General features: G+C 36.1%; 1 protein-coding gene across 1 annotated transcript in view; it reads left to right on the top strand.

The window, feature by feature from the left end:
• The first annotated feature begins 7045 nt into the window (after positions 1 to 7045).
• LOC139144678 (uncharacterized) overlaps positions 7046 to 22422 on the top strand; it is a 41076-nt gene continuing 25699 nt past the window's right edge. Inside the window, exon 1 of the mRNA XM_070715403.1 lies at positions 7046 to 7163. The gene's annotated coding sequence lies outside the window, so the exon portion shown is untranslated. The remainder of the gene's footprint in view (positions 7164 to 22422) is intronic.

Here is a 22422-nt window from a genome sequence, read left to right as displayed (position 1 = left end):
CTGCTTTTCCACAGATAGCTTTAATAGTATGTTAATGTGGGGAAATCTTTCGGTTTGGCCCGGATTTGTTTCAAAAGAAATTGATAACCCGTGTAACCCTGTAATGATGTACTTGGAGACAGGCAAAAATATGTCAAAATACCATTGCTGTAGCGAAAAATCTGGCTTGCGTCAAAATTTCATACCAATGTACTAATAGACACATTTATTCATATTATATGTTACACGAAATTTCTTTCTTTGTTACAACCTATCAAACATTTTACTGAAACCATTTAAGCTCTTGAGCTTCCAGAGATTCACCTTAACCAACAAGCCATAACCTTGAACCCTGGCTGAAAACTTTCATTAAATACTACAAATCTGTTAGCTATCGCTATTATGATAAGAAATCTCTCTGTATGATAACCGACTTGTTTTGATTTTACTTTTATTTCTGGCCATTTCATCGATTGGGAGTTCGATTTTTTACTGTTACAAGAGCAAGGAAGATAGAATTAATTTAAAATCTTCTTTTTAAAAAGTCATGTCGTAAATTCTAGTCGAGGGTCACGTAATGGAGGAAAGAAGATATAACTAAGTCTCTGGTCCTTAACTTCAGAGCCAAATGACATTTAACGTCATAATATTTGAGCATTGAACTTCTTTAATTTCATGGAGAATGAAAACAAGTCAGTCAGAATATAACAATCTATTTATATCTTTTCATTATAACTGATGTAATATTGAAATAAACAATTCCATAATAAAATATTCCTTTTAAATTAAAATACAAATCACAGTGTATTTTATATTATAACCAGTCCTTCAGTTTTTAATTCCTCATGACCCAGAGGGGATTCTGCCTTTTCGCAACATTATGATATGTAGTGTGAGCTTATGTCATCATCTTTGAATGGTATAAAACAAAGTATTTTACACAATTGCTTGACGTCTTGAAACATGCTGAAACACCAGTCTGCTGTGCACAACCTAAACTCTGCATGCCAGCATATACAAGTAAATAATCTATATAATGTTTTACGATGTGTACGATAAAATTAAGTTCTAGCATATTCTCACCAAGAATAATGCTTGGATCTAGTGCAAGCATTTGTCATTAATTTATGTTAATTGGCAGCGCCTTTCATATAGAAAAGAAGAGAAGGTTTCCCTAACATTGTGACATTTTTTTTTATTTGTCATAGGAAAGCAAGCCAGAATGAAAAAGAAAATGTCTAGAGATCACAATCAAAATCATCCGTTTGCATTCAGCAAAGGAGTAAGTTTTCACACTTTTGCTGTTTTTACCGCCATTATTTGAACACGACTTTATGCAAGTATTCCGTGTTTCTTGATATCACAAGAAAAACAAAACAGAGCACGTCAATTTGCCCCTTTGGTACATTTGCATGATGAAGATCAGTACAGGTAATGAAAGAAAGGTACTACACTAAATGTAGGACTTTGAAATATTGATGACTTGCATCTATCATTGTCCCAGTGGGGGGAAAGATTTTGCATATTATTAAATAAATTATTATACAGCAACAATATGTTCCCCCCGGAGTGTCCGTACCACACACGTATTGTGTAGTGTATAAAGAGCTGCTTGTGAAATGTGATCTTTTGCGGTCCAATATTTTAAAAAGTCATATTTTAGTCAACTTTATGATCTTGGTGTTGGCAAAGTGCGTGGAGGTATATTTTTATGGCCTCGTTACAGAAAAAATAAAAGATGGTACACCGTATGAGTATGGCCTTAACAACTGTTTAATTGATTTTTTAAGTTATTGTATACACTTGTAACCAACTTTCATTAAATTTAGCTGTATTGAATTAACTCCCCAGAGCTTATAGCATTCTTTCGTATTGCTTAGAGATTGTATAGAGGTACTCTGGATACAAAAAATAATGTAAAGGGACACTCTTTTACACTTGAAATAAACGTTAACTGTGAGGGAGCTGTTGGGTGAAGCTTGAAATCTCTGCACAAGGAAGTAATTACCCAGAATGCATAGCTTAACGTCTGACATTGGAAATTGCACAGTACTATAAAAAGACAATTTATAATAATCCTGGAGAATATGCAAGAGGCGCACAAATACCTTTATGTGAATCATTATACAAATAGATACGTGCACCATACAAATATCACGCATCCATGAATGCTTACACATTAACTCCTAGTCTGGTTCCCTGACCCATTTCCCCGGTAGAGGGCGTGGGGAAATATAGGGTCAGGTATCGGCTAATGTAAACATGGACGCTATTGGGTTAAAATAAAACAAGCTGTGATTGGATGAAAGTAACACTTGTCACTTTTTCTCATGTTTCTTGGGTTTCGCACTTTCAGGCTCACTTGACACCAACTTCCTGTTTGTACCACAAAGCCGTGGAGGTAGAAAGAAAGACTTTCTACCTCCATGATTTAGCCACTGTGATTTAGCACACCTCTTGATACTTTTAGAACGTCGACATGATGCCTGGCATTTTTCACGAAATTCGGACACCATTCTATCCATCAAAATCAATCGTCGTTCACAGTTCCAACAAAGTTTGCTTTCAATTAGCTGTGATATCGCAGCGGTACTTGTGGCGTGTATCGAACGTGCTAGGGTCATTGGGGTCACACCACAGTTGGCGATGACCTCAGTGACCCTAGGGACGATTCAGAATTTACTTCCAGGGGGGTGGAGGATTTTAAGGGGGGGGGCACCCATTTTTCCCAAGAAAATTTAGGGGGGGCCAGACAAAATACCACAATCTTTTAGGGGGGGCCAAGGAAAAAAAACATCAATTCTATATTTGCCCAGAATTTCTGATCTCTACAAAAGAGAACCATAGACGCTACCTGGGTGACAGATAAACTCAACATGTTTAGTTAAACTCCTTTAGCTGCCAAATTCGGTAATATTCACAGTGGTTTGTTTTATGCATCTATAGCAGTATCTTGTTCTCCTCCCTGAAGCGTTATGAAATGTCCAGTATTTAGCATGTCAATACAAACCATACAGTGAACAGTCAGGGTTGTTTTTGTTGAAAAGAGATCTCAGATCAAGTCCAGACTAGAATTCATTTATCAACAATAACAATGGTCATTTATGTTCACACTGGTATGTTGCTAAATACAGCATTGGGTGTTCTATGTAGTGACAGAATAACAAACAAATGCTGATACACAGAGATGAACATTGAACAAATGCTAAAAATTACAGCAAATGTCTTTTTAAGGTTGGGTTTACCTTGTAGCTTGTAAAGCAGTTGAAAGTTGCATGATAAAGAAGTGTTAATTTATGCAAATGTATGCAAATCACCCGATTTCTTGGCTTCTTTTGCCTCCCAATTTCAAAATTTCCAAAGAATTTAACTCCACTCCGGCTGGGTCAAATTTTCTGAAATTTCACATTATGTTTTTTAAATGCTATATAACACAACAACTATATCAATTGGTTTTGTTTGGCAATAAAGCTCTTACATTTTTAATAAGAGGCATTTTGAATAAGAGGCATTTTAATTTTGCTGATCATGATTTTAATCAATTATTAGAGTGTCAGTCTTTAAACCCCTACAATTTTAAAATGAGGATGGATAATGCCAAATAAAATAGTTGTTTTTTCTACATGAATACTCTCCTTTCAAGTGAAATATTACATTTCAGAAAATACTGTCTAGATTTTGACTTAAATAAATTTTTATCATTAATACAAAAATTGAGGTTTTTTACCCCAAATATACACCCACTTCATCCTTTGAGTAAACTACTGCTACTGCTACTCTTCTTTTCTGCTCCTTTTTCTATGTTTCATTCTCATCAATTTTACCCTTTCTAATTTTTTTAAATGTTCTACATAACTTTTTACAGTGCTTACATCTACTATAAACTTTTTGAAAATAAATTTATGGCCGTCTCATCTTCAAGGTGCTTTTCAGCGAATAGTTTTTTAATGTTGAAAATAAAAATATTATGTATTACTGTCAAAAATATATGGTGAAAAATTTACAAAAGGGTTGATTTTCCAATAATCCTGTATGTGCATCCAGAAGATCATGTGGCACTGCGCCAATGCTATGGTGTCGGATTGTTGAAATATTGTGTACACAAGAAATTTGCTGTAGTCCAAGAAGTGATCTCAGTGTGTATGAGGCTAGGAGAAATGTGGATAGGCTTACACATTGTGTATTGATGCTAATACTTATGTGTCCCATTCATTCTGATATGTATAATCAAAGATTTCACAGTGGCGGCTGGCAGAAAAGGCAAAAAAACAAATTAACATTTATTGTTTCGTGTCTTCTGAAAACATGCGCATCATGACTATTTAAAATTAAAGTTTGTTAAAAAAATTTGAAATATGCATGCTCTGTCAATTTTGAAAAATACTGCTGACAAAATGTGAATTTTGACTTGCACAGGGTTGTCTGCATTTTAATATGAACATTGGATTGTGAATGGAATGAGCAGAATAAAATGTGAATTCATGTTTTGGATAAGGTGTTTTGTCCAAGAAATGTTCTAAAGTATTCCTCAGCATTTTTGCTTTCAGTGGCAGCTACTTGGTTTTATGATAACCAAATTAGAAAAAAAAGAGAAAATTAAAAACAAGTTGGCTTTCACCAATTTTAATTCCTAATGTTTAAAACTTTCACCGTGAGTCTGCAAATATTCAGCATCATCAAATGAAAATGTATGCTGAACGTGTGCATGTACATGTACATCTCACTTTCCAGAAAATCTGGATATCTGCAAATGATATACCATCAATAACTTCAAGATATATATCACTTTGCCAATTATCTGCTCCCTGATTTTCTGTTCACCATTTCTAACTGACATCTTTGCTTGTCTTTATGTGCATCATATGTATCAGTGAGACATAACGAAAAAAGTATTCATATTTAGTAATTAACTTTTCTTTAGAAATTTACAACCAGATATGTTTATTGCTACCCTTTCCAAAAGTGTGCCACTTGCAGTCCCTGCAAATCATTCTTTTATAGTCACATAACCCTGAAATGATTTGTTATATCATCGATTAATGTCCACTAGGCCCTACAGTTCCTGCAACTTGTTAGACTAGATATGTCTATAATGTACCATATAAGCATGCATGTATATATTAGGGGGGGGGGCCATGAAAAAAACCAGGAAAGATGAGGGGGGGGGGGCCATAGATTTTTTCTATAATTTACTGGGGGGCCATGGAAAAAATCACCGAGAAAATAGAAAATCCTCCACCCTCCCCCTGGAAGTAAATTCTGAATCGTCCCTAGTTCGTTCGATACACGCCACAAGTACTGCTGCACACAACCAGCCTTCAATCACCTCTATTTCCCCGTACTTCTGGATAAATCTTTTCAGTTTATGTTTCCCGTCTCGTGTGCCAATGTTTTTTGTTCGGATACCAGTGTTCGAAAATAATTCTGATCCAGTCGAATTTTGACCGGCGTTTTCATGGTAGTAGCCATATTTGTTGTAGCATGTTCTGTCAGGTGACTAACCTCCGCCATCTTGAACAAAATTCTGTTCAAGATTGCTACCCGGTACCTGACCCTATATTTCCCCACGCCCTCTACCAGGGAAATGGGTCAGGGAACCAGACTAACACATTAACACCTAAGGGACTGGTCAGTTTCTTCGGCCTGGGGGGGGGGGCCGGGGGATTATTTTTTGCCGACGTCAAAAAGTGGCTGACCCCCCTATTCCAAATTTTGAAAACAGGGTGACCCCCCCTATTCCAAATTTTGAAAACAGGGTGACCCCCCCCCCCCGCACGCGACAACTGTAATATGTAATAATATAATAATGTAATATATATATATATATATATATATATATATATATATATATATATGTAAATATATATGTTATATTTTACATACATTTATATTTTAAGTCATTTTGTGTTTTAATGAAATTGTTGGCATGTCAGTTGTAAGATAGGAATTTCAATGTGTCAATCTTAAAGTTTGAATACAGTACATTTTGAATGAGCTGTGAATGTATTTCACACTTTCTATGCTTAACCAGATGTCCTGAACTGTTGTACAGAAATGGATGTCAATCATTAATATCAAACAGGAAAAAGCAGTAAATCAAGAACTTTGATGGGTGTTAAGACTTGCCAGCCATCCAATTAAATCTCCTGAGGAACAATAGAGAGGCATTTTAGCCAAATCTGATGTGTGCAGAGTCTGAGATGACCTTTTCTTGTAACATTGATATTTGTGCATGTTGCTTTCTCATACTGAATTCTCATAGAGAGAACAGAAAAGTATCAGGAATTTGTCATGCTTTTCATATGAAATGCAGATTTCATAATAGAACACTTTCACTTAGCAAACATCAAGATATCTCTGGCATATATCTCTGATTTATTAAAGTATGGCGCCCGAAGGGCGCGGAGAAAAATATGAAACATCCTGATATCTCTGATATATATGTCTTGTATATTAAAGTAATGCACAGGAAGGGTATATGCTGAAAAATGTCTGATATATTAAAGTAATGCGCTCAAAGAGCACGCTGAAAAATATTGAACATACATATATCTCTGATATATGTATGCATATATGTATGCCTGATATGTTAAAGTTGGGCGTGCTGAAAAATATGTCTGATTATTAAAGTTACGCGCCCAAAGGGCGCGCCGAAAAATGCAACTGGATGAAATTTGTGGCTGACACGATGCATTTTAGGCAATGATGAGCCTGTGTCGAAATTCAAAAACACACTGACCCCCCCTATTGGGCATTTCAAAAACATGGTGACCCCCCCTATCACCAAAGTCAAAAACAGGGTGACCCCCCCCATGAATCCACCGGCCCCCCCCCAGGCCGAAGAAACTGACCAGTCCCTAAAGGGCTGACAAGATATTGACACCATTGCAATGGTGCTTCATAAATGACCAATTTTTAACACCCACAGTATTGTACAGCTCTGTATTGCTTAATTCATATTGAATGCTAAGCTTATAATTTGCACGTACTGAAGAGTTTGGCATGACAAAGGTAAGACACATAGGCACACAGTGGATCATGTGATAGTTACACCTTTGACCTCATCAAAGACGGAAGTGTGACCTAAATTACACTCTACATTCTTTTGAAACTTGGTTTACCTGTGCACGGATCCATAGATTCTCTTGAAGATTTGCACTTCTTGGACGATTACACAATCAAGAGTAAGTACCATAGGTTTCATTTAGACCCGAAAAGTGTCTGACGTTTGATACATTGTGTCATAACAAAATGAATTGCTAAACCACACCTTTTTAACAGTGTTTCAAAAGCTAATGCATTCATAAATATAGACTTGGAATTTTGCCAATGCCTACTTCTTTAAATTTTGTTAAATCTATGCAGTCAATGATATCTGAGTTTCTGAACTTACCGTTGACCACAAAATTTGAAAACAGTACAATTGATAGTCTGATCTACATTCCAGGGCACTGGATTAGGGCAACAACACTTTGCATGTTGGCGTTGCACAACAAACAAACAACAATGTAAAATACAATGTATGTCATAAAATGTAAAAAAAATCAACTAATATAAGGCAAAATTCATGACAGCTAACTAACTAACAATGTAGAATGTCATAAAATGTAAAAAAATCAACTAATATAAAGCAAACATTAGGGGACGACTGCATTAACTTGCATGGTACCTGAAACCCGAGTCCTTGCCTGAGCAACTCGGGTGACAAACAGAAGACTTTTAATCCCCAAGGTGTGAATGTTCCATTGTTATGTTTATCTAATCCCGCTGGTGCTATTGTAGTGCCATTGTAGGAAAGGCAGGTCTGTGAAATTGATCCTCTAGGGAAGTAGGGTATTCCTAAGTTAATGGAGCCTTCCCGTAATGAATCATGACAGCTAACTTACTAACAATGTAGAATATGTCATAAAATGTAAAAAAATCAACTAATATAAAGCAAAATCATGACAGCTAACTAGATAATTTTCAGGACTCTCTTAAACTTTGAACTGCCATGTTCATTTTGATCACACTGGGGTTAGCAATCAAAGAATCCATTCGTGTGTACAACCATAGCATCAAATGAATTTTACAATTTATGCAATGACTGAAGTGCGCCTGATGAAGTTAGTTTCAAGTACCATAAAATCACATATTTGCTGTCTACATGAAATATATTGACAAAATATCATTCTAAATATCCTGTGTAAAGTTATCCATTGCATAAAAAATTGAGGGAAAGCCCTTTAATTGAATGAGTCATTTAATTTTGTTGCAGTGCTTATGTGAAGACACAAACGTCTTTATAATCATTATTTAAAATTCATGCATTTAAACCATGATACATTTCTTTACGTAAAATCAGTTGCATAGTATAAATAATAATGCAGCCTATGGAACCAGAGAACTTTATATTTGGCATCATGGAATTTACTGAAACCACAGTAACTTTTTTTGTTAATCACAAGCTTCCTTCGTATACTGGTAAGCTTACATCATGACTGTTGGATACCATAGGAGGTCAAACATCCCCTACTGGATTGGGACAATATATTACATTTACCGAGTACAATGTAGTTTGTTTTCCATCTGAGCACTTTGAAGGTACAGCGTGTGGAGGGGTCACAGTCAGTCAGAAAAACTGTAACACCTTAGCCTGGTTATTGAACCATTTTTTTTAGATTGGGGATTTGGCCGAGCGGTTTTGTCTGTGGCTTCTCTGCTAGGTGATTAGATGCGTTGTGAGTTCGAATCCCAGTGAAACCACCATATATTTTAATCTAGTAAACCATAGATCCTCGAGTAAACATAGTGTATAATTGTTGCCGAGTTTGTTTCAGAAACTTAATTCAGTCAGAGATATAATTGAGGTCAGGATAGGTAGAGCATTGGAGAACATGCCGACTTATTATGCAATAGTAGTTTTTGGAATGCAGTTCTATTCTATAGACAATGGAAATTCAGGATCTGAAATTTAATTTTAATTTTAAAATCTTTCCATTGCACAACTTTGACATCCAACCTCTTGGATCTTTTGAAGACAATAAACTTTTGAGTTGGCATGTTTACCATTTCTATCACTTCTGATGCATTTAATGCATTTATTTCTTCGGTATAAGATGGGTCTTAAAATATTTCTCTCAAAAATTTCAAACCCATGTTTTAACAATTTCTGGTAATGAACTAAAAGTACACTTAATACTTTTATTCCACTTGTCAATGCAGCTTTAATATATTGCAACACCACTTGTGAAATGAAATTAAATCTGGACAGAATTATAACATTATCAGTGACTGTGGAACTTCATAGATTTGAATGCTGTGATGGAGAAATTAGCCACTGGTACAGTTTGTTACAGCTGATTGATGGCCATGAAACTGAAAGAAATACATCGAAAAATGCAGAAGATCAGTAAATCATCCCTAAATTCAAATTAAGTGATCCTATGATACTTAATGTAATATTTTGCTCAAGGATTTCAAATAGTCAACAAGCATTCATAATTTTATTGTAATTGACAGATTTTTACCATCAGCACCAAAACAATTATTGTTTTTGGAACTTTACTACGTTGAATATTAAGAATTATCATACTTGCTTTTTGCACGGACTATATTGGCAGTCAATTCCTATATTGGTCCATGAAATTATGAAATATTATTATCAGATAACAGCAGGAGGAAAAGAGGAAAACACTTCGTCAAACACAACATACATCTATAAATGCAACAAGGGTACATGTAGGTTAATTGATCGCTTTGTAATTACTTATTTTTCCTCATCTTCATAAATTTCATTCCCATATCTTATCAGAGTTAAAGAGATCCTTATGAATCAAAATCTGCTGGATAGGGCTTTCATTACTACAGCAACACTGTATACTCAACATAGAGGGCGCCCCTAATTAACCCATGGTCCCTCCTTGTGAAGGGACCATGATTAACCCAAAGCAGTTGCGTCGAAATGTGTGCAGGTATAAACATAAGAACAATTTATATCATGAAATGTAAGCTAAAAAACAATTTCATTGTCACGTTACATCCAGATCATTAGATCACCTCACTCTAAAAACTTCATGACTTCATTTATGATTATGTACATCAATAACTTCAATATATCTCTATATATTAGACAATGTTTATGTGTTGACTCAAGCTGACTGAAGTCCATTTCATTTTATAGTCACCATAGTATGCTGACATCTTGGAAATACTGACAATTAAATTATCAGTGGAATTTATCTCTATCTTCACTGAATTTCTCAATTAAAAAAGGAGTACATATATGTAGGGTGAATGTTTTTGAATACCTATTATTGTAGATGCTTAGATATATAAAATTGTTTAACGTATAAAATATCAGTATTAAAAGCTCATCAACTTCAGCCATTGGTGAGAAGAATTAAATCTATTGTAGACAACTTAATTCTAACTAGCATTTGCAAGCAAAAGCGAAGTTCCAGAGACCAGAGCAGCGGAAGAAACAAGAGAATGTGTGACAAAGATAGGTGCAGAATGAAAGAGTGCTTTGGATTTTAATATTCAAGCACGTACCTATAGTTCAGGGCTGATAGCAGTAAACACCATAATACAACTAAAAGCAAGGCAGTCCGGGGAATTACAGTACACAGATTACAAATGCCTACATGTACGGTAAAATGCAACAGATACGGGGGCGACAACGCACGGAAATGTATATCAGACGACATTCTCGCGAGCCAGAGAGCAATAATTTTCGCCCTCTGACCTACGCAAAAATCAATCGCTTGACGGGCAGCGCTGAGTTGTTGCCGTAAAGAGGCGCGTGGTTTACGACAATGATCAGACAAGAGGAAACATCGGACCTAGGCCATTGAAATTGAAAACCAAGGCCACATGCATTTTCATTTGATTAAAAGCACAGACTAAAACAATTTCATTGCTATGTTGCTGTTTTCACAAGATACTGACCGTTTGATCTTGGAAAGTTGAGTTGCTTTTACGTGCAGCCAACGCATGCCGGTGCGGTGACAGACAGTTCACTATGAATGCCTAGCTCTGCATGGCAGGGCTGTGTTACTGGCGTTAAACTGCCTCACAGACTGATATAGGAAAAAACGCTGGTGGCTCCTCAAAAATACGGCGGGCAGTTTCTCCGCCAAAACAGCCAATTTTGAATCCAAATTTTGCATTGATCTTCGTTTTCGAGCACACCCACCTTGCCTAGGTACACGATGTGCCCAGCCGCGCTTGTAAACTTACGGAAAGCCTACTTTTCTCTCTCTATGCGAGCGAAGCGATCGTACCGCCGCCATTGTTATCTCATTAGCATTCGGGCGAAACAGTATAGCGCCACGTTCGGCGCGTATTTTGAGAAAAATAAAATAAAAAAGCAACAAAAACAAAGCGTAAGAAAGCTAGAATTATTAATAGCTGAACGCAATATGATAGTTGAGCAATGCAAAATAAAAATAAATAAATAAACAAACAAGAAATGCCCGTAAAACCCGTCTGAGCTGAGCGATGACGTCATAAAAGTGCCGCAATGCATTCTGGGTAATTAAGGTAAATTTGTGTATAGCATGTTCTATGATAGTAATACCGGAAATAGAGAGAGAAAGAAAGAAAGAAAGAAAGAAAGAAAGAATGAAGGAAGGTGAGCAAAAACTAACAGTTCCAGAGCTGGTCTCTGAACTAATTACTATACGTGTTGACATTATGTTGACAGACTGTACAAATTTTACGTACATCAAAGCAGTTGCAAAATAGAAATGAAAATTCTGTTGGTGTAACCACAGCCTGACAAATGGTGCACTAAGTCACTACCGGTAATTAAAAACAATTCTACTTATGCAGGCCGTACCTTATAGTTTACATTCTAAATTGATTCTTGACCATCAGGGGTGAAATACCTGTATTAAATGCGGGAACAGAGTTTTTGACAGTCTATCATTTAATTATCAAGTAAAATGCACTTTGATCCCTATCCGGGCACCAGGCACTTAGGAGGTTGCTGCTATAAAAGTTACAAGAAGGAAATTTCTGTAAAAGCATCAGTTAACTTGATATTGTCAGACCTACATTATATGAAACCATGATTCCAGGGGCGATGTATCGGATATAAGTGGACTGTTAATTAATTAATGTACAAAATGTCAGGTAAATTAGTAATGAACATTTCCACAAAACTTTTGAAAATTCAATTTTTATTAATGTTATGGGAATACCTGTATGAAAAAGGAAACACATAATATAAACACATATTGACATTTTGAAAATGGACATGTACATATCATGGAATATTAAAACAAGCTACCTAGCGGCTGATATGATACCTAAGAAAATTTAGATAATAAATGTGGCTGGTGTGACAATTAAGAAAAATACTCATGTACATGGGATATATTTAAATATCTGGAGCAAACATCAGTGATGGCTGCAACTGCTGGTAGAATTTGTATGCAAGTTTTATCATAATTTCAACAAATCTGAGTCGTATCATCCCTACAAAGTTGTATTGAGAGCAATCAGACAAGGAGATTTTAGGAAGATGATTTTTGGATAATATTTTTTGACAACAAATGGCAAAATTGAGTGATAAAGTTTTGCATATTTCCTGCAGGATGATCATTAACCAACTAGTTGATGAATGGAATGAATATCTCTACAATGAAAAGTAAAAAAATATCAAGTATTTGAAAAGATAAACAGGTTTTCTCATGCACAGTTAACGATTATTTTTTCCATCAGCATCAGAAATAAACTATTTTCTGAGAGAACTTTGCGAACCCTACATTCAGTTAAATTTGTGTAGATAGAAATTATCACAGATGCTAATTAGCATAAACAGTTCATTCCTATATTGGTCTATGCAATACCATACAATACTGTCCAACTGTTGTCAGTTTTAACAGTAATTTAAAGGAAAACAATTCTTCACACACAATACATTCGTTTATGGTTCCAAGACAAGCAATCAAGCAATAAACATTTTTAATCTAACAATTCTCTGGTGGTTAAAAAGTTCAGAACCCCCGTAAATTATACCTGAAAGCCTAGATATAGGGGAACATTTTGGTAACCACAGTGTCACCATTGTTCACACAACTATCACGTGAAAGGTATTTTCATAACCTTTAAAAACTCGGTTTTCCCTATGTTTTGTCTCAATACTTCAAAATATCTGACTCAAACTTGCTGGAATGCATGCTGCCACAAGGCAAGGCAAAGTTTTTTTGGAGCTCAATTTTAAAGAAATCAACTAGGGTTAAATTCACCGCCCAGGAAGTTTTTCTGGCACAAAATTGTTTTAGAAGGTTTAAAAAATTCAGAGACAGACTATAAAAGATCCTTAAGACAGCTTGCACTCACACCAATTTCAGCCACATATTTCAAAGCATTGAAACAAAACATAGGGAAAACCTATAAAAGATCCTTAAGACAGCTTGCACTCACACCAATTTCAGCCACATATTTCAAAGCATTGAAACAAAACATAGGGAAAACCGATTTTTGAAAGGCTACGCAAATTACCTGTCACGTGATAGTTATTTAAACAATGGTTACACTATGGTAACCAAAATATTTCCCTATATCTAGGCTTTCTAAAAATATATAATTTACAGCGGTTCTGAGCTCATGAACCATTAGAGAATTGTTAGCTTAAAAACGTCAATTTAAAGGCAATCAGGGTTGGTATTGATCACTTTGTACCGGTATTTATTATTTACCCTTGTCATAGTAATTTCCATTCCCACAGTTTATCAGTTATGACGATCTTTGTGACTTATCTTCTGCTTGTTTAGGCTTTCATTACTATACAATTGCACCATTCCATCGGGCACAGTCCATTTGACAATGGAAGGTTGCAATTGAACTGGAAATGATATCTGTAAGAAAGACAATGAGGGGTTAATTTTGCAGCAGAAACATCAGTATAAAATCATCATCATCATCATCATCATCATCATCATCATTTTCACCACCAACAAGAACAAGAACAGCAAAAACAGCAACAAAACTTTAAGTAGTGTTACTTACTACCGCTTAATACAACCTACTAGTAAAATCAAATACCACTGATTTTTTAAAATACAAGCAAAATAGAAGATGATAACAAGCGACCTAACAGCCGATATAGCTCCGCTGTGTTTATGTAGAGAATAACTGTTTTTGACACATGCTGATGAAGAAGGTGAAAATCTTTGATAGCTCATTTTAATGGCCAGAAAAAAGTGGCTAAAATAGCTGCAAAACTACACTATTGAAGATTTCATCATAATTTGAATATATTACATTGGATTATCCCTGAGAACATGTCAACACACCTATCTGACCAGTAATTTTTTGAAATGAAATTTTCTGACCTAAAATGGCAAAACTTGCCCCTAAAATACAAAATTGCAGACTTCATCATAATTTCAATAAATATCATTTAGTTTATCTGTTGAAACCTGAGCACTAAATTTCAAAGCTATCAGATGGGTAGTTTTGGAAATATACATTTTTTGACAAAAAGTGGCAAAAATTGCCCAAAAAATACAAAATTACAGATTTCATCAGAAATTCAATATATATTACTAAGTTCATCTGTAGAAACCTGTATACCAAATTTCAAAGCTATCAGACCAGTACTTTTTGAGAAACACATTTTTGTCCAAAAGTTGAAAAAAATTACCCAAAAAATACAAAATTGCAGATTTCATCATAATTTCAATAAATATCATTTAGCTCATCTGTAGAAACCCTGTATACCAAATTTCAAAGCTATCAGATGAGCAGTTTTGGAAATATACATTGTTACGTGCAGAGAAAACGAACAAAAGGGTGAACTCAGCAGTTAACGTTTAAACAAAATTTATTACGAAAATAAAACTAATTGCTAAGTCAGGGATAGAGTACAAGCTTTAAAAGTGTACAGACTACTTATCTCAGCTGGGACGGCAAAGCTCCAGTCTCAGAGTTGTAACAGTCAGTTGGATGAATGAACAGTCCTTGCAGGCTTGAAGCTGCACAAAGTCCACAGTATAAATCCAGCGTTGACAGTGAAGGTCTTGAAAGTCTTGAGAATGACTACTGCTGGAGTTTAGTAACACACAAGAGACAACACGATCCCAAAAGTCTGACTGGAAGCTGAGCACGTCCCTTTTATAAAGGCATATAAGAACAATCTAGAACTTTTATTGACATGCTAATTACTGTTCTAAAATTATCTCTCTTACACAACTAATTAAATTTCTAGAACATTCCAAACATGACTAATTGAATTCAAGGTTGTGAGGTCATTAAGGGCAGTGACCTTGAGAATGTTCTAGACTAATTCAACTCAGGTCATGATGAGTGTGGGGATAATGACCTACATAACACACCGCCTCTTCAAAAAAAAAGAAAATTTTTCAAAGAAAAATCTTTCTTTTACAAATGTAATCTTGAAAAGGATTTAAGTACTCAAATTTTGTTTTACTCTAAAGTAAAGTTTCTTGAAAGTGAACAACAATAAAATTTCTTGAAAGTGAACAACAATAATTTCTAAATACGAGAGAGACAGTCTGCAATTAAATTGTCTCTGCCTTTGATATGTCTAATGTCAAGATTAAACTCCTGTAACATTAAACTCCATCTTAGCAATCTCTGATTTTTGCCTTTAAATTTCTGCAGAAAAACAAGAGGGTTGTGATCAATATAAACACTATTGGCTGATTTGAAGAAGTAACATAAACTTCAAAATGCTGTAAAGCTAATATCAAAGATAAACACTCTTTTTCAATTGTAGAGTAGTTTCTCTGGGATTTGTTAAATTTGCGTGAAAAATAGCAAACAGGATGATCTACACCATGACTATCCTCTTGCAATAAAACAGCACCAGCAGCCGTATCACTAGCATCCACAGCTAATTTGAATGGCAAAGTGAAATCTGGTGCAGACAACACTGGAGCACTTTGCAGTATGGCTTTAAGTGTATCAAATGCCTGTTGGCATTGCTCTGACCAAACAAACTTTACTTTCTTTTTAAGTAAGTTAGTCAAAGGCTCAGTAATTGTGGAGAAATTTGGACAGAATTTTCTGTAGTAACCAGCCATACCGAGAAAGCGCATCAGTTGTCGTTTGCAGTTTGGTATGGAAAACTTGAAATGGCACTGATTTTGGCATCAACAGGTTTTACCTCACCCTGTCCTACAGTGTGTCCGAGGTAAGTCACCCTCGCCCAGCCAAACTCAGATTTGGCAAGGTTGACAGTCAACATTGCTTTGCTCAGTCTCTCAAAGAACTTCCGCATGAGCTTGATGTGTTCCTCCCAGGTGTCACTATACAGAACGACGTCGTCAACGTAGGCTGCACACCCGTCTAGCCCGGATATGACGTCGTTGATCATCCGTTGGAAACGTTGCCGGAGAGTTCTTCATTCCGAATGGCATCACCTTGTACTGGAACAATCCGTCTGGTGTAACAAAGGCGGATATTTCACGAGCACGATCCGTCAAAGGGACTTGCCAAAATCCCTTCAGTAGGTCAAATTTCGTCACATACTTGGCTTTTCCCACTCGGTCGATGCAGTCATCAATCCTCGGGATTGGGAAAGTGTCTGTCTTTTTAAAGTGTTGACCTTCCTAAAGTCCGTGCACATACGATAACTGTGATCTGATTTGGGAACAAGTATGCACGGCGAACTCCAGTTACTTTTACTGGGTTCAATAAAGTCATTGTCCAGCAGGTATTTGACTTCTTCCTGGAGATATTTCGCTTTTGTTGGATTCAGTCTGTATGGATGTTGTTTTATAGGCTTACTGTCCCCAACATCAACGTCGTGATAGATGACGTTTGTCCTCGTTGGAACATCTTGAAACAGGTGTTTATATCGTGGAGCAGTTCTTTCACCTGTTGTTGTTGTTCTGGCTGGAGGTGTGCCAACTTTGTAGACTCCAGCTTCTCCAGGATTTCTGAGTTCTGAAGCTTGACCGAGCCCAGCTTTGAGTTTAGAGTATTTTCACTCAAGTCAGTTTCAGTATCACTATCTTCATAATGGTTTGAACTGACTGCACTGACAGGCTGAGTTATAGTAGGATTATCCCTATCCAAATATGGCTTAAGCATATTTATGTGACATAGCTGTTTTTGTTTTCGCCTGTCAGGTGTTATTATGATGTAATTTAAATCACTCAATTTCTTATCAATTAGGTATGGCCCAAAGTAACGAGCATGGAGTGGTTTGCCAGGAATTGGAAGTAGAACAAGAACTTTTTGACCTGGTTCAAACTTCCGTTTTGAGGTGCTTTTATCATATTTGGTTTTCATTGACTGCTGAGATGACTCAAGATTTTCTCTGGCTAATTCACATGCTTTAGAGAGTTTTGTACGAAAATCTGACACATATTGCAAAATATTCAGACAATCATCATCGTCTGATAGGAATTTCTCTTTAACGAGCTTAAGTGGGCCACGGACTGTATGTCCAAATACAAGCTCAAATGGGCTAAAACCAAGAGACTCTTGAATTGACTCTCTAACAGCAAAGAGCAGAAAATGAATTCCTTCATCCCACTGCTTCTCTGTGTCAAAACAGTAGGTCCTAATCATGTTTTTCAAAGTTTGATGAAATCGCTCAAGAGCACCCTGACTTTCTGGATGATAGGCGGATGACCTATACTGTTTAATGCCTAGCTGATCCATTACTTGTTGAAAAATACCAGACATAAAGTTGGAGCCTTGATCGGACTGGACACATTTAGGGAGGCCGAATAAAGTGAAAAATTTGACTAGAGCTCTCACTATAGTCTTTGTCTTTATGTTTCTCAGTGGTATGGCTTCTGGGAACCGGGTTGATGTACACATAATTGTCAACATGTACTCATTTCCTGATCTTGTTTTGGTAGGGGCCCAACACAGTCTATTAGTATCCTACTAAATGGTTCTTGAAATGCAGGAATTGGCTGTAAAGGGGCCTTTGGAATGGTCTGATTTGGCTTTCCTACCATTTGACATGTGTGACAAGTTTTACAGAAATGTGCTACATCCTGCCTGAGATTAGGCCAATAAAAGTGACTGAGAATTTTATGATAAGTTTTCCTGACTCCTAAGTGACCAGCCCAGGGCGTTTCATGGGCCAGGCGCAATATTTCAGCATGGTAGGGCTTTGGAACCACAATTTGATGTTTTATAGCCCAATCGTCATCAACAAAAACATCTGGAGGTCTCCATTTACGCATGAGAATACCAGATTTTGTATAATAGGAAACAGAGCTATCTGAAGTTTTACCTTCATCATCTACCCTGTCAAACAAAGACAAAATATCTGGGTCTTTGTGTTGTTCTGCAATGAGATTTGATCTAGAAAATGTCTGACTTTGGTCAGCAGGAGTTTTACTGGAAGTTTCAAATCCACGAGGGATAACGGAATGCTCCGTGTCAAACACCTGACTGAGAAAGGTGTCATTTAAGTCAACATCTGTGACATTATTTTTGAGAGTATTTTGATTCTCGGAAGTTTTCTTTGACATGGCTCGAGTAATGGCACATGAAGGGAAAAGGCCGGGAATGTCTTCCTCTATTGGCTCTGGATTTTGATCTAAACTAGGATTATCAGTCACAAGTGGATTAGTAATGACCTTGTCCCCAGCAAGGTCGTTTCCAAGAAGAAGGTGAATCCCTTCAAAAGGCAAAAAAGGCCTAATACCTAAAGTCACAGGTCCAGAAACAAAGTCCGAAGACAAATAGACATTATGGAGAGGAACAGGAATAAGTCATTGCAATCTACCCCCTTAATAAGAACTTTAGAACCTGAAAATGACTTTTCAGAAAACGGCAGGGTATCTGCCAACAAAAGAGACTGGGAAGCCCCGGTATCTCTTAAAATTTTGACAGGGGTAGCGGAAGAGAAATCACTAGAAAGTGATATAAAACCATCATGAATAAATGGTTCGAAAATACCCATAATGCTATCTTGATAAGAATTGACCTTGACCTCATTAATTGGGGATAAGAGGGGTTTAACCTCAGAAAATGTGTTGCACACATTATTAGACTCTAATTGAGTTGATGAAGAAATAAAGCCGGTTGGCTTAGATCCACTTTGACCACTTTGACCTTCACGTTTTCTTTTCAATTTGAAACACTCTGACATTAAATGGCCGTCTTTCTTACAATAATTACAAGAAAGTGTACCAAACTGTTTTTCAGAAGGAGATTGAGACTTGGGATCTGATGATGTGGGAGTGTTACTTGAACTCTGTGAACTGTTGTCATTTGATTTTCTACTGTCCTTTGAAAAATTCTTGGATGAAAAGGAGGAGTTAAATTTACCTGCATTGTTTCTGTAGGAAAAGGACTGGGATGGTTTGCTGAGAAATGACGATTTGTGGGTCAATGAATAATCATCGGCCAAACGTGCAGCAACCTCTAATGTATCTGCCTTTTGTTCATTGATAAACGTCTTGATGTCACTCCGGATGCACCTTTTAAATTCCTCAATCAAAACAAGTTGTCGTAATTTGTCATAATTCTGACTGACCTTTTCCGAAGAACACCAACGATCAAACAGTTGTTCTTTTGTTCGAGCAAATTCAACGTAAGTTTGATCTTTCACCTTCTCACAATCCCTAAATTTCTGACGGTAAGCTTCAGGCACCAACTCATAACCCTTGAGAATTAATTCCTTCACAGAATCATAATCTGAAGCCTGCTCTACTGACAACTGAATGTAAATTTCTCTGGCTTTACCCACCAAAGCACTCTGCAAAAGCATAGACCAGGACTCCTTAGGCCAATTCAGACTCTGAGCAATTTTCTCAAAATGGAGAAAATATTTATCAACATCCTTTTCTTGGAAAGGGGGAACTAACCTGAAATGCTTAGTGATGTCAAAATTGTCTGAAGGGAAGAATTTCCTGACTTTCTAAGCTCTAAACGTCTCATTTCTAACTGCAGTTGGTGTTCTGCTAATTCTCTTTCCTTTTCTTTTCCTCTCTTTCTTTCTCCCTTTGTCTTTCTTCCATTTGCAATTCTTTTTCTTTCATTTCCAATTCCCTCTCTTTCTGTCTTTCTTCCATTTCTAATCTTTCCTGCCTTTCTTTTTCTTTCTGTCTTTCCTCCATTTGCAATTCTTTTTCTTTCATTTGTAATTGCATTTGTATTTTTTCTTTTTCTAATGCCAATTTTTTAAGCTCCAAATCTGCCTGAATTTCTAATTCTAATTTTTTGAGTTCGAAGGAAGACTCAGGCTCATAATCTTTTAAGGCAGACTCTTCAAAATGGCCAGAATTAACTAAATGTTTTGCAATCTTGAATTGAATTTCTCGCTTGCGCATAGATCTTTTGACATCTACTTTAAGGAAATTTGCCAGTGCTATGAGGTTGTCTTTTCTGAGGGAATCAAATGCGTCCTGATCAAGGTCATCCATAAATTCGTCTGGCTTGAATTCCGCCATGATTGAATTTCGCTGAGTTCACAGTATACAGTAGTTTTGAAAAGGCAGGCAAAATGTTGTCAAACGGCTCAAAATATTCGTATCCCGGACGAGCCCCCAATTTTGTTACGTGCAGAGAAAACGAACAAAGGGTGAACTCAGCAGTTAACGTTTAAACAAAATTTATTACGAAAATAAAACTAATTGCTAAGTCAGGGATAGAGTACAAGCTTTAAAAGTGTACAGACTACTTATCTCAGCTGGGACGGCAAAGCTCCAGTCTCAGAGTTGTAACAGTCAGTTGGATGAATGAACAGTCCTTGCAGGCTTGAAGCTGCACAAAGTCCACAGTATAAATCCAGCGTTGGCAGTGAAGGTCTTGAAAAGTCTTGAGAATGACTACTGCTGGAGTTTAGTAACACACAAGAGACACGATCCCAAAAGTCTGACTGGAAGCTGAGCACGTCCCTTTTATAAGGCATATAAGAACAATCTAGAACTTTTATTGACATGCTAATTACTGTTCTAAAATTATCTCTCTTACACAACTAATCAACTTTCCAGAACATTCCAAACATGACTAATTGAATTCAAGGTTGTGAGGTCATTAAGGGCAGTGACCTTGAGAATGTTCTAGACTAATTGAACTCAGGTCATGATGAGTGTGGGGGGAAATGACCTACATAACAACATTTTTTGACCAAAAATGGCAAAATTGCCCCAAAAATACAAAATTACAAATCATCAGAAGTTCAATATATATTACTTAGTTCATCTATAGAAACCTGCTTATCAAATTTCAAAGCTAATGTACAAGTAACTCGGCCGTTCAATAAAAGTGTAAATAAATAATAAATAAAGCTATCAGACCAGTACTTTTTGAGAACACATTTTTTGACGAAAAATGGCAAAATTGCCTTAAAAATGCAATTTGCATATTTCTGCACAATTTGAACAAATCTGAAATAGATCATCCTAGGGACCTATGTACCAAATATCAAAGCTATCTGACTGGTAGTTTTTTGAAGAAGATTTTAAAGATTTTTTACCAAAAACGACAAAAATTGCCTTAAAAATATAAATATGCAAATTTCACCACCCTAAGTAAACTGCATATCAAATTTCAAAGAAATCTGACAGGCGGTTTTAGAGAAGAAGATTTTTTTACCAAAAACAGGAAAAATGCCCCCGAAATACAAATATGCAAATTTCATCATGATTTGAACAAACTTATGTGAGGTTACCCTAAGTGAATTGCATATTAAATTTCAAAATAATCGGACTTGTAGTTTTAGAGGAGAAGGCAATTCTTGATGGACGACAGAAGACGGACGAAGAAGGACAACGACGGAAAATCAGCCTATTTGATAAGCTGTGCGTCACTGACAGCGGAGCTAAAAAATGAAATATAACCTTAGCATAAAAATGTTGACCATTATTTATCTGCTGGACAGACTATTGTTAGTACATGAATAATTGTAATTAATTTATGAACACAACTTATGGCTGATATTGATAAAGATAAATAATATAAATGAGATATTTCACAACGAAGCAATCTGGATATTTTCATAACCAGTTTATTAAGTATAAACAATGATATTTCACCAAATTATGTCAAAGGTATAATTCTCTTGTTTCCTATTGACATTCATGTACCTGTACATATGTGTATAGGACTAGCTTGCCTCAGAGGTATAAACAAATATTGTCAATTAAATCTTGATTTTAGGCCTTATGACAATATTTGATTAAATATTGAAATTAGCTTGTAATCTGTTAGCCACACAAAAAACTTTCAAAATAAGGCTGTACAATGTAACAGATGAGTGCCTGACACATACAGTCACATCGAATTCAGTTCTGAATCAGTAATTCTTGATACATATAGCCTATTCCACAACTTGATACTTATGCAGATTGCCATCATTAATGCACACCACCTCCACTAAATAGATTTAGATCTTACCCAAATTACTTAACAGACCAAAGGGAAGGACATTTAGCAAATTTTTACATTGGACTAAAATCTTAAGTGACACACATACAAACTCAGACACGTGCTGTAGTGTTTGACATCAACACA

The sequence above is a fragment of the Ptychodera flava genome, chromosome 12 (assembly GCF_041260155.1).
Source record: "Ptychodera flava strain L36383 chromosome 12, AS_Pfla_20210202, whole genome shotgun sequence".
NCBI lineage: Eukaryota > Metazoa > Hemichordata > Enteropneusta > Ptychoderidae > Ptychodera > Ptychodera flava.
Note: the sequence above shows the minus strand (reverse complement) of the source record. Positions and strands in the feature narration are given on the sequence as shown.